Genomic DNA, 12195 nt, shown 5'->3' on the forward strand with positions numbered 1-12195 from the left:
TGGTGACTATGGTGGTGCAGCCTCCAATATCTGCTACGTACTTGACCACTGTGGCAGCGGTAGAAGGAGTCTTGGCACTGTTGTCGGTCTTGGAGCCGGCTTTCTAACAGCATTGTAATTGAGTTGGACCACTGCCGCCTGCACCGCAGTCCCAAGACCGCCAAACCTGTAGTCAGGCCCTCTGTCTTTGCAGCATTCACACCACGGATCACTGACAGATTATCGGAACCAGGAATATCGAGTTACAGAAGTATTGAGTCAAGAATATTGATGTCAAAAATATCATCGCCCTATACTTATAATGGTAAGTATAAAACTATCGAAAAAATTATTGTTTTACACTAATATTTAAAAATATACAATATTGTTTTCAATATATACAGTTAAAAATAGTAAATATTGAATATTTCAACATATAACATTAACACAATCTAAATTAAATAATTGTACATAATATTTAAATCTATATATGAATATATACTTATATAAACAAGCACACGTTTTATATACATATATAATGTTGAAATATTATTATTAGAAAATGTGCATTTTAATTTATATAATTAATTTCTGATTATTTTTGTATTTTACTAGTATAGCAAGCATGTATTTATAACTATATGTGTATATATATATATATATATATATATATATATATATATATATATATATATATATATATATACAAATATATTTATGTATACATACATATATATATATATATATATATATATAAATCAAATCAAATCAAATCATTAATATTTATAAAGCGCGCTACTCACCCGTGCGGGTCTCAAGGCGCTAGGGGGAAAAAAAAGGGGGGGGTTACTGCTGCTCGAAAAGCCAGGTTTTTAGGAGTCTCCGGAATGCGGAGTGGTCCTGGGTGGTCCTGAGGCAGGTGGGGAGGGAGTTCCAGGTCTTGGCTGCCAGGAAGGAGAAGGACCTCCCACCCGCCGTGGAGCGGCGGATGCGAGGGACGGCAGCGAGCGCGAGGCCCGAGGAACGGAGGAGACGGGTGGGGGCGTAGAAGCTGAGGCGACGGTTGAGGTAATCCGGTCCCTTGTTGTGGAGGGCTTTGTGTGCGTGGGTGAGAAGTCGGAAGGTGATCCTTTTGCTGACTGGGAGCCAATGCAGGTGTCTCAGGTGTGCGGAGATGTGGCTGTTGCGGGGTACGTCGAGGATGAGGCGGGCCGAGGCATTTTGAATACGTTGCAGGCGTTTTTGGAGCTTGGCGGTGGTCCCAGCATAGAGGGTGTTTGCCGTAGTCCAGGCGGCTCGTGACGAGGGCGTGGGTCACGGTTTTTCTAGTGTCGGCGGGGATCCAGCGGAAGATCTTGCGGAGCATGCGGAGGGTGAAGAAGCAGGCGGCGGACACGGCGTTGACTTGCTTGGTCATGGTGAGAAGAGGGTCCAAGATGAAGCCGAGGTTGCGGGCGTGGTTTGTGGGGGTCGGTGCGGTGCCGAGGGCTGTGGGCCACCAGGAGTCGTCCCAAGCGGACGGGGTGTTGCCGAGGATGAGGATTTCCGTTTTGTCAGAGTTCAGCTTTAGGCGGCTGAGCCTCATCCAATCTGCGACGTCCTTCATGCCCTCTTGTAGGTTGGTCTTGGCGCTGGCGGGGTCCTTGGTGAGGGAGAGTATAAGTTGGGTGTCGTCGGCGTAGGAGGTGATGATGATGTCGTGCTTGCGTACGATGTCGGCGAGGGGGCTCATGTAGACATTGAAGAGTGTCGGGCTGAGTGATGAGCCTTGAGGTACACCGCAGATGATCTCGGTGGGGTCTGAGCGAAACGGAGGGAGGTAGACTCTTTGGGATCGGTTTGAGAGGAAGGAGGCGATCCAGTCCAGGGCCTGGCCTTGGATCCCGGTGGAGCGGAGGCGGGTGATTAGGGTGCGGTGACAGACGGTGTCGAAGGCAGCCGAGAGGTCGAGGAGGATGAGGGCGACTGTTTCACCGTTGTCCATCAGGGTTCTGATGTCGTCTGTGACTGAGATGAGGGCGGTTTCAGTGCTGTGGAAAAAGCAGCACTGTGTATTTGAAAAACTTCCAAATACAGGAAGAAATCACGTGCACTTCTGATGAAAAATAAATCCGATGAAGTTTAGTTCAGGCAATGCACCCATCGCATTTTGACACTGCATGTGTCTTGTTCATGAGTGCTGTGTGGAAACGTGTTAAGTGCATTGCCTGAAATAAACCTCTTCAGATCTATTTTTCATCAGGAGTGTGCGTGATTACTTTAAGTATTTAGAAGTTTTTCTGAAAAACATTAACAAAATTACCAAATTAAATAAACATTAAAAAGTATAAAATCCCAAATAAGCCATCTGTGGAACATTAGGGGATGAGTTGGACTTTGGAGGGGTAAAATTTACTATCACCACTCCAGTGTGTGCAACAGTAGAGAAAAGTGTTTTACATCGGAGTGGTTAAATTTACTATTCCCACTCCAGTCTGTGTAACAGTAGGGAAAATACTAGACTTCTGAGGAGTTAAACTTACTATTCCCTCCCCAGTCTGTGCAACAGTAGGAAACGGTTGGACTTTGGAGGGGTTAAATTTACTATTCCCACTCCTGCCTGTGCAACAGTAGGGAAAACATTGGACTTCAGAGGGGTAACATTTACTATTCCCACTCCAGTCTGTGCAACAGTAGGGAAAAGGTTGGACTTTGGAGGAGTTAAATTTACTATTCCCACTCCAGTCTGTGCAAAAGTAGGGAAAGCATTGGACTTGAAATACATATCATACTTTAAAAACCCTATAAATGTACATAAAATATAAAACTAGCATTATAAGCATTATTAATTAAAAGTAATTAACTTGTTCACATAATTAGTACACAATTTAATATTTAAATGTCAGTTTCAAATAACATTTTATCTATTAATAATTATTTAAGATCCCACACAAAATACCCCCAAACCTAACATCCCACACTTGAAATATTATTAAAATGAATAAGTATAACCGAAATAACATAATTAATAGACAATACAATTAATATTAATGCATTAAAATGTAATTGTTTGTTAATCTACTTCTCAGCCTATACCCCCACAAACCCAACAACCCGCACAAAATACATAATTTAAAAAATATATTTTTACACAATTTATATAATTAATAAATTAATTTACAATACATTAATAATAATTATTCATTAAATATTATTTAATTAGCTTCCCGCCTATAGCCCTACAAACACAGCAGCCCACACCTAATATATAACTTAGAAAATGTAAGGCCTGATTTAGAGTTTGGCGGATGGGGTTACTCCATCAAAAACGTGTTGGATATCCTGTCCTCTGTATTACGACCCCATAATAGCATATGGAGATTGTCAAAATTGTGAAGGAGTAACCCATCCGCCAAACTCAGGCCCATAAATACTACACAATTTACATAATAATAATCAATTAAATAATTAATAATAAATTAATAATGAATTGTTAAATAATTCCTATTTAATTAACTTACCACTATGCCCCTACAAAGCCAGCGGCCCACACCTAATATATAACTTATAAAATACATTTATTACACAATTTATATAAATAATAACCATTTAAAAGTTGTTAATAAATTCTTAATAATAAAATATTATTTTCAAAATGAATTTCCTCCCTGTGCACCTACAAACCCAGCACCCCAGACCTAATATTTAAATTAAAAAACATACTTATTACACAAATGACATAATTAATATTCCCTAAATTAATCAATAATAATTATTAATTAAATATTATTTAATTAACTTCCTTCCTATACACCTACAAACCCAGCAGCCCACACGTAATATATAACTTAAAAATATACTTATTACACAATTTACACAACTAATAATCGATTAATTAACTAATAAATTAATCATTAATTGTTAATTGACTATTACTTATTTACCTTCCCACTCTATACCCCTACAAACCTAGCAGTCCACACCTAATATGTAGCTTTAAATAAATTAACTATTACACAATTTATATAGTTAATATTCCATTAAATATGAATAATAAATGAATTCTTATTTTTAAATTAATTATATATACTTTACTTCCAGCCATATGCCTCTACAAAACTAGCAACCCCTACAACACTAGAAAATAATATTAACAATTAAATAAAAAATTAGAAATCACTTACATTTACAAACTATATTTAAAAATATTATAAACAAGTATTCAAACAATAATAAAATAACATAAACAAATAAACCAAAGCAAATAAAGATAATTAGAAAACAATATTATCTACAACTATATGATAGAAAACGATATTAATGAAATCAATATTGCTTACCTCAAAAATCAATATTCTTGACAGCGATATTTCTGCATTGCAATATCACAATTTTTTTTACCAGATATTTCTTCAACTCAATATTCTAACTCAATATTTTGTCTAAACAACCACAAACCATTATAAATACTACTCCAACTATGATCTTGACATTCTGCTTGACCATTAAATTGAGGATGTGAGACATTTTTTAGACAATGTTCGCACCTTGTTATCCATTCTTTATGTGTGCTGCTTTGGCCCTTCTATTTCCGAAGTTCCATAGTTCCAACTGTTGTTTACTGGTCCTTGTGCTTTTTCCTTGTGTATTCCAGTTAATCAATTTGGTTCCCAGCTTGCGACCTGACATCTTTGGGCATCCTGGGTTTCCCACATGGTATTCTGGTCTGACAGGAGCTTGTTAAATCATAATCCATCATTACGACGGATAAAATCCATTCTGCCGGTCTGCTTAGCCTTTCTGGTCTCACCACTATACCATATTACATACTCCTAACTGGTGTATTCTGCTTACCTTGCAGCTGGTCCATAATGTTATGAAGTTTCAGAAATTCTCTAGTAGCAGTCCACAGAAAACTCCACTGATTCAGAAAGGCTCACCTAGAGAGTGAATTAAGTACTAGTCTTCTATTTCTTCTTTTTGAATGTTTTCCCCCAGCTCTTACCATCCAACCAAATATCTAAACACAGGGATTTCAGGGCACCAGGGGTACTCAGAGGGTCTGACTACTCAGAACCTGACACCTAGTTAAAAAGACTGAAGACCCTCTTTAGACTACTGAAAAAGAAAATGTCACAAGATGGATATGACAGTGGTTGCTCAGTCAATAAATGAGATTTCCCAGAGTAGCATTTTGATAAGCTTCCTGCCATTGTATTACAAGTACTAGTTTAAATGTTAAACAATATTCATATTGGGGAAATAAATAATCCCACAAGTTTGGCAACTATTACAACACAGCTATGACCACAGACACTAAGGGCCACATTACGAGGCTGGTGGTCTTGAGACCGCCAGCCTTGCATTGGCAGTCGGACCGCTGCACTCCAGGTGGTCTGACTGCCACATTACGACCCTGATGGTCGGACTCCTAGGGGACCGCCACCACTGCCAGGAACAAGGTTCCCCATGGTGTGGCAGCAGTCTGGGTCGGCTCAGCCATGGTGGCGCTGAGTTCAGCGGCTCCCTGATGATCAAGAGTCCAGTTTCCACCAGCCTATTCATGACCGGGCCCCACCATGAAAAGGCTGGTAGAAACCCAGTACTGGGGAGCCACAGGGCCATGTTGTGGGCAGTGCAGGGGCTCCCCCTGCCCAGCACCCTCAGAATGCACATTCTCTGCTACGGCAGACAGTGTGCATTCTGGGAGCACCCTCTGTGTGACGACATTGGCCTCGTCTCTGCTAGCGCATCAGACCTTAATAAGTAAACTTACAAGGGGACACGAATAGGTCCATGAACCTTTTAACTCGCAATTAAGATGTTCTTACCATAGCTCCAGTCCATAATCAATAACCAATACACAATATCAATAATCAACAACCATCAATAACATTAATAATCAATGGAGTCAGTAATTGTCACGCACCATGACCTTTCAGTCATGAATAACCACGCCTTTTAGTAAAAGTTAGAAATATTTATGTAGATTAATCTCAAAATCAAATGAAACACATAAAGAAACAATACTGGCTGTCCAAAGCAGCGGAAGAAACGTAATCTAATCAAAGCTTGAACTACAACACATTCTAAGGTTACGGTGCCAATTAATAACAAAATCAACTGCGTCAAAGTAATCACATACATTAAGTTTAGCAGAGAAATTCATCAAGCATCAATTCCTGTCAGCGTAATTCCATTAGTGAGGATCCTTAACTAACACCAGATTAGCATCAGCATGTTGGGCTTCATGCAAAACAATTTAGTAACACAAATTTTGAAAAGCATCTAACTATGGCTCTATCAAAACATTGCAGTTGGTACCTAGAAAGAAAAAGCAAATATGCATAATAATAGACAGTCTAGCTCATTATACCTATCCTCAGTGTGGATCAGCAAGCAGAGTCAGTCTTCGTCCTCAGGACATCAGTCGATCAGCAAGGCATCAGGATTCAGCATCAAAGTTCAGAAAACGCAAAGTCTTTAAGCATCAAAGTTAAGCACGTCTCTTGTCACGACACAAGATGAACAAGAATAAGCCTTTTCGGCCAGCAAGAAAATGGGCAATGGCGGTAATGGCAAAATGCAGAATGCTTAAGGCAAACTGCAAGGGCAAAATGCTGCCTTCTTCTCAGTGCAGTGTCGTTAAATTAAAACTACAAAAACTACTTCCCAAATCTCTGTTGGTCAGTTAATCGCATGTTCACACTTTGTCCAATAAAACTAAAATCCCAAATCTTGAATTCTACTATTACTCCATTCACATGTCGTTGATTGGTCTGTCCTGCAAAGTCCTCATCATCTGGCTTGTCAGGTAACAATATTGTTGCAACTTCCACTCCAGTCAGTATCTCCATTGTTCTTGTCCTGAGAAAGTCTGTCTCACACACATTACACATAAAATGTTACATTAGTAGGAGCAGCATCTTCTAGCAGTCGGTTCTCATGAGAAGCAATTCTCAGCTATGAGCACATAATGCAAAATGGAAAATCACAGTTTAACTCTAGGACAGCCATTTTATTAAACGTTAAGAAATAGAGCTGTGACATGAGGCCTGGCAAACTAGGCCAAGACACTTGCTAAATTAAGGCCTACAATTAATAAAGCTAAAGCAAAATGCATAACCCTTAATATGAGATATAACTACATTAGTCAAACATATATTCAACATTTCACAATATTAATTCACTAGTAAGTACACTTTGTGAACATTGGCAGCCACTCATCGTAATCACATTTTCAAATGTGTGCATTATTTTTCTACATTATTACATTTTCTACATAAACTTATTATCCAGAGTACATGAACACTCATTAATAATTTTTAGTAATACACCTGCGCTAGCAAACCCTCCTCTGATGACTAAGGTCCTCGTTATGAACTCGGCGGGAAATCCCACTGAGTTCTGTGCTGGCTGTCGGAACATCAACTGCCAGCACGTTGAAGTCCCTGCCGGCCCAATAAACAACACTCCACTGGGCCGGCCGGCAAAAACAGTGTTTCAGCCAGCCGGCCCTGTGGAATGCTGGGCCTGTACATTGACGACGGCTCCACATGGCGCCGTCGTCAATGTAGCAGTGCGGGGGGTGCGGCAGCACCCGTCGCGTGTATCACTGCCCGTAAATTGGGCAGTGACATGCGCAACGGGGCTGTGCAGGGGGCCCCGGGGTACCTATTCTGCCAGCCTTTCCCTGGCGGGGGGAAACCGCCAGGGAAAGGCTGGGGGAACACAGGTTCATTATCCGGTGGGCTGTCAGATAAGGAACTCCGCCATTGTCAGGCTGCCTGGCGGCAGAAGCCTTGCGGTGGCGGAGTGTACATTATATGGCAATCCGGACCGCCTTGTGATTAACTGCATCAGATGAAATTCTCTCAATTCAATCCCTTCATACTTTTGTTTCCCCTTTGAATTTTCCCTGTACAATTTTTCCCTTTTCTTTTCTTCCCTCCTCTGATGATTCTTTGACCTTTTCAATGTAATCCTTTTGCATAATTTACATAATCCCCATTTTCTAAATAGACTAGCCACCAAAATGAATATACCTTGCAAGAGTTTCAATAGAATCCCATTCCAAATGTTGCTGAGCCAATTTCCCACTGAAGCAAAACCTTTACCAATCTTTTCCCAAATACCTGGTTCTTTCAATTCTTTCAAATCAGTACTTTCATTAGTCAGATTAGTAGTTAAGCCTCTAATTTATTTACTATTATAAGGAATATGTGAACAACAATGCCTAGAATTAATCATTCTACAGACTCCACCATCCTTCGCTAAAAGAATGTCTAAAGCAAGATGACTTTGAAGAGTCATAGCTCTATCAGCAACTAACTCAGTATCTATCAGCAGTATGGCCCCTGAAAAATTTGTCAGCATGTTATCCACAATAGTAGACATCTTTACAATCTTTATCGAATTCAGAATGACTCCCACTGAAGGAATCACTGCTCCAAATATATCTCCCACTATACCAGAAAAGGACTCCCTCCTCTGTCTCATAAGATGTAATTCAGTCACTTTCGAAAATTTCTTCAAATCATTTATTTGCTAAATCTTTGGGCAAACTATCCCCAAATCACATGTCCCATACCATCCTCTTGGAAGGCGGTAATAAGCATTACGACCACAGATGTAAAAAATACCAGGAATAGCTGGGTCCTGTCCATTCAACATAAACGTCCATTTACTCTGAAACAAAAACACATGCTTACAATTACTCGTTCCCACAAATAAAGTGTCAGTGCGTGATTTAGGCCTGTATATAGAAAGTTTCCCTACATGTTGTGCATCGAAAGCTAATTTCCCTTGTGTCTTAATTACACTATGAGCATAATCAATCTTGTAAGTTCTTCTCTCTAAGCCTTTTTCTAATTTCTCCTTTAATGCCTTTCTCCTGACATCTGTGTGATCTAAAAAGCTTTTCTCTAAAGGTGTACGCAAGCATGTCAGAATATTGCGGTGTGCATAAGCTGTGCCAAATGTCAATATAGATTCAAAGAAAGCTCTAACTATTACTATATCATTCTTCTTAGCTACTCTACTCCAATACCTAATTATAGGAACAAACGAAAACACAACATCATAATTTGATTAAAAGTACTGTATGTACTCCTGGTTATAAAATCTTGTTAGTAGCAGACTACAACTAAATCCATATGTTTGTGGCAAACTATGGCAAGTAACTCCTTCCTCGACTCATTAAGGAATCTGCGTACACATCTAACAATTCTTCGCATCCATTGTCTCAATATAAACTCACTCAACAGGCGATAGAAAACATTAGAAGAAAGTTCCTCTTGTGCATTACTATCCCCATGCAAATATTTCTCATCTAACCTAAACTTTTCAATTGCCGTTAGTGCAGTAGTCATCTCAAAAGCAGAAGTATGGTTGGCTTCACACTCATCAAGAACAGACATACCCACAGTCAACACCACAAACAATATCCCACACATAATTACCAAACCAATACTCATATATTTACAGCACCCATTATTCCTACCCTGTTGACTAATGTTATTCATGATCTGTAAAGAATCAGAAAGCAGAAGAAAATTTAGGAAAACTGCAGCAAAAATCAAAAACAAAACAATTCTTCATTCAGCAGTTATTCATAGCTCTCAGTCTCACTTCCAGGATCCCTTGTCAAAATAGGGAAGCAGCTTTGTCAAAAACAGCTTTCAAAAGTCAAATCAGGTTATCGATGTCTCTTCCGGTTACTTTCAACAGTCTCTTTCTCCCCCAATTTTTTTTTTCTCTCTAATTGTTTCAACAGTTCAGTTCATCAGCTTCCTTCAAGTGCCGAAATATTGACCCGGAATGTCTCTATCAAAACAAAAAGACAAAAACTCTTGCTGCCATTTATTCGTAGTTGCATACACCCATTCAGGACCTGCGTATCTTCGACTTGCTATTCTCTTTCTTTTCAATTTTCAATCACCATTGAGTTCTTCTTCACATAGATCCTCTCTCCTCGTTGTATCTACTTCTTCCTCAATTGTTGTCTCAGCAACCACTTCTTTTCTTCTTTCTACTTGCGACTCTGGCCACTTATCTCCTTTCAGCGGACCTTTTGTCAGGGTTCTCTTCAGAGTCGAACTTGAACCTTCTCCTTGTTCTGCGGTGTTTTCTATTGACGGACCTGTAATCGCTTCAGGAGGAGTCAGATCACAGTGACTTTGATCCACCTCAACTCCTTTCCCCTCTGGGTCTGTCAATTGCTCTGTTTGTCTCTCAAGATCGTCTGCTTCTGGGAAAGCCCGCCTCTGACTAGGCTCTCCTGCTGCCTCAATTGAGATAGACCTTCGGTCACCCTCCTGGAGGTTTTCCCCTTCGTCTCTCACAGGAGTGACTGAACCGTCCTCAACAGGCTCAGATCTGTTCTCAGTTCCCCTTTGTTCTCTTTCCAGCCCTGAGACTCGTCTCGCTGCTGTTGGTGCTTTCAACAACTCTTCTTCTTCATGATCCAGTGGACATGCCACTATCTTCGTGTGACTTGCATGAATCCAGTTCGGAATTCCAGCACACTTCACAGCTGTGGTAGTTGTCAGAACTACCTGATAAGGGGCCAGATGTAGCAAATCGGCAATTTGCGACTTGCAAATTGCGAGTCCCTGCGACTCGCAATTTGCAAGTCGCAAATTGCTATGCAGTACGGTGTCTCAGACACCGACTGCAACTCGCTATGGGGTCGCAATGACCCACCTCATGAATATTCATGAGGTGGGTCGCAAATTGCGGCCCCATAGCGAGTATAGGCACTCGCTAACATGGAGGCCTGCTGATGTCAGCAGACCTCCATGTTCGTGACCTGCTTTTCAATAAAGCAGTTTTTTTTTTTTAAGTGTAGCCCGTTTTCCTTGCAGGAAAACGAGCTGCACATAAAAAAAAACCGAAACCTTTAGTTTCGGTATTTTTTCAGGGCAGGGAGTGGTCCATTGGACCACTCCCTGCCCTGAAAAAATATTTTTGGGTCCAGTCACAAACTGGAAGGGGTCCCCTGGGGACCCCTTCCAATTTGCGAGTGGGTTACCATCCACTTGAAGTGGATGGTAACTGCGATGCCATTTGCGACCGCGTACCCGGTCGCAAATGGTATTGCATCCCACTGCGACTCGCAAATAGGAAGGGAACACCCCTTCCTATTTGCGAGTCGGAAATGCATATTGCGAGTCGGTAACGACTCGCAATATGCATTTCTGCATAGGAAACTGCGTTTTGCGACTCGCAAACGGCAAATTTTGCCGTTTGCGAGTCGCAAACAGTTTCCTACATCTGGCCCAAGAAGGTCCCTTCCAAAGAGGCTCCAAACACGTTTTCCTCACGTGTTTCTGGACCACAACCCAGTCTCCAGCTCTCAGATTGTGCCCTGGGTCATGGATCGGTGGCAGTGTGGTGGCTTCCATCTGTTGAGAGAACGAGCGAACTACATCAGCCAGACCTTTGCAGTAGTCCAACACAATATCATCTGTAATGTTGACAAGTGCATTTGCAGGCACTGCTGTCAACCTCATTGGTCTGCCCATGAGGATCTCATGCAGCAACAATCCTGTCTTCCTGTCAGATGTGTTTTTCATTGACATCAACACTAAAGGCAATGCGTCAGGCCCTTTCAAATTTGTGGACGCACACATCTTTGCAACTCTTGACTTCAAAGTACCATTCATTTGTTCCACTAGTCCTGATGCTTCAGGGCGGTAACTACAATGCAACTTCTGCTGAATGTTCAATGCTGCACACAGTAATTTAATTACTTCATTATTGAAGTGACTTCCCCTATCTCATTCCAAAGAGATCGGAAACCCGAAATGCGGTATCAGTTCCCTAAGCAGTAGTTTGGCTTCTGTGAGACTATCATTTCTTCGTGTAGAGTAAGCTTCAATCCAGTGACTGAAGATGCAAACAATCACCAACACATATCTCAAACCTCCACACACTGGCATCTCAATAAAATCCATCTGCATTCTGCTGAATGGACCTCCCTCTCTTCCAATGTGGCTCAAATTAACCACTGTCCCTTTCCCTGCGTTTAGTTGTTGGCAAATGACACAACAATGGCACACTGCTTCAGCAACTTGTCTAAACTTTGGGTTAAACCAATCATGTTTGAACAATTAAATCATTGCATCCCTCCTAATATGTGCTTGACCATGATAATATATCACCATTTGAGACAACAGGCTACTGGTAAAACCAATTGATCCTCTTTTGAAGCCCATAATTCATCTTGTCTTAGCA

The sequence above is a fragment of the Pleurodeles waltl genome, chromosome 4_1, assembly GCF_031143425.1.
Source record: "Pleurodeles waltl isolate 20211129_DDA chromosome 4_1, aPleWal1.hap1.20221129, whole genome shotgun sequence".
Classification (NCBI taxonomy): domain Eukaryota; kingdom Metazoa; phylum Chordata; class Amphibia; order Caudata; family Salamandridae; genus Pleurodeles; species Pleurodeles waltl.